General features: G+C 23.6%; 1 long non-coding RNA gene across 1 annotated transcript; it reads left to right on the top strand.

Moving 5' to 3' along the window:
• Nucleotides 1-395: 395 nt before the first annotated feature.
• Nucleotides 396-1,604, top strand: LOC124900085. The gene is made up of 2 exons (XR_007057717.1): nt 396-940; nt 1,202-1,604. It is a non-coding gene; the product is annotated as an uncharacterized LOC124900085 (long non-coding RNA).
• The last annotated feature ends 630 nt before the right edge of the window (nt 1,605-2,234 follow it).

Raw genomic sequence — 2,234 nt, 5'->3', positions numbered from 1 at the left:
TTAAAAATCTTTGCTTTAAACAAAATTATCTTTTCACTATTTTTTCTAATATTTATGAGTTGAAAATTAATTAAATGTCCTTGCTTTTGACAAAATCGCCTTTTCACAATTTTTTCTAATATTTAAGAGTTAAAAATTAATTAAATTATTTATGGTAAAATATTTCCTTTTATTAGAAGTCATCAGAATTAATGACAACTAATATTTTTTCATTAGTTTAGAAATTCTAAATCAATTAAATTTTATTTGAAGAAGATTTGAAAAATCTAGAAAAAAAAGATAAAAACGTTAGAATAAGAAAAATTTAAGAAGTATCAAAATTGAAAAATCTAGAAGTAAATAAAAACGTTAGAATAAGAAAAATTTAAGAAGTATCAAAATTTTAAAAGTTTTAAGTACTTGATAAGAATGTGATCAATGATTTTGTAAAAATTTGACGTTAAAAACATTAAAAGAATTTAAATATATAAAAAAATAAGAAATTAATCATATCACAGATATGGTTTAAATTGATGCATCTCTTTCTGCCTCTAACGGCAAGAGAAAGATGTATTGCATGGAAACGCAAAAGTGATCCCATCAACCACTTGAAACTTCTCGTGGTAATATATATATACTTATACTAAAATATATATTTAGGTTTAGATTATTAAATTAAGGAAAAATGACATAAACTAACAACTTTAAGACAATAATTATAAGTAATAGCAATAGTTTTCCAAAATTACAACTATTAACAAAAGTAGCAATATTTTACATTTTTATTTAACTGAAGCGTGACATCCACTCTCTTTTTTTCACACTTCTTTACCTTCTGTTTACCTATTTTCACGCCACAAACAAAGATTCAATTCCCTCCAATATCTTCTTCGGCTATTTTTTTTTCAAAAGCCCCAAATTTCTTCCTAAATCTTGATAAACCTTGTTTCCACCTTTTATGGTAAGTGATTTTTCATTTAATACATGTTAAATTTTTCTTATGACTTCTTCTTTTTCTTGTTCGTCACTATTTTTTTCATATAATTGTGTGTGTTTAATTTGGAGTTTTTTTTTGGGTTTAATTTCGTGTGTTGATTTTTTTTTGTTTACCGTTATAATGTCAAAGCATGCAAATTGTTCTATGAATTTTGATGAAATACCATCTTTTAGCCTTGCTTTAACCCAAGATGAAAATATTAATTTGGTTTCTTGTAATAATCAGCCAAAGAAAAGTTACAAGAGTTGAGTTCAAAGAAGCGAAACGATCCCCAAAAGTCTGTTGAAATAATGAAACGGAAAGCAGTGAGGAATCTTTGTCCCCCAAATTCAAAAAAAAAATCAAAAAACAGCAAAAAAGAGAAAGCTCGATGAAAAATCTCATTCAAGCCCAATTTCATCAGATTATGAATTGTCATCTGAAGAAGAGAAAGTAGAAGAGGTATTGTTGCATTTGCAAAATTTTGTAGTTTATGTACAATATATTAATATATGTATTTTATATATGCAATTAATAAGTTGTGTGCTTATTTTAGCTTTCAGTCAAGTTATTAAATTTGTAGTTCTTAATGTGAAGATCTATGTATGTTATGTTATAGATACGTAATAGTGAAAATTTATGGGATTTGTTACTTATAAGTTTTAGAGTTGTATTTATTCTGTATTGGATATTTAAGATATGTATTTTTGTATTTAAGTCTTTTGTAACATATTGTATTTGATAATGTTAAGATTTGTATTTGTATATGTTTTGATTAGATATTTTGTATTTAAGTCTTGTGTAACATATTGTATTTGATAATGTTAAGATTTGTATTTGTATATGTTTTCATCAGATAATTTGTATTTGTATATGTATTTTTCATATGTTATAGATATGTAATTGTGAAAATTTATGGGATTTGTTACTTATAAGTTATAGAGTTGTATTTATTCTGTATTAGATATTTAAGAGATGTATTTTTGTATCTAAGTCTTGTGCAACATATTGTATTTGATAATGTTAAGATTTGTATTTATATATGTTTTCATTAGATAATTTGTATTTTTGTATTTAAGTCTTTTGTAACATATTGTATTTGATAATGATAAGATTTGTATTTGTATATGTTTTGATTAGATAATTTGTATTTTTGTATTGAAGTCTTGTGTAACATATTGTATTTGATAATGTTAAGATTTGTATTTGTATATATTTTCATTAGATAATTTGTATTTGTATATGTATTTTTTATTTGTTGTGACCATTTATCGAATAT

The sequence above is a fragment of the Capsicum annuum genome, chromosome 7, assembly GCF_002878395.1.
Source record: "Capsicum annuum cultivar UCD-10X-F1 chromosome 7, UCD10Xv1.1, whole genome shotgun sequence".
In the NCBI taxonomy this organism is placed as follows: domain Eukaryota; kingdom Viridiplantae; phylum Streptophyta; class Magnoliopsida; order Solanales; family Solanaceae; genus Capsicum; species Capsicum annuum.
Note: the sequence above shows the minus strand (reverse complement) of the source record. Positions and strands in the feature narration are given on the sequence as shown.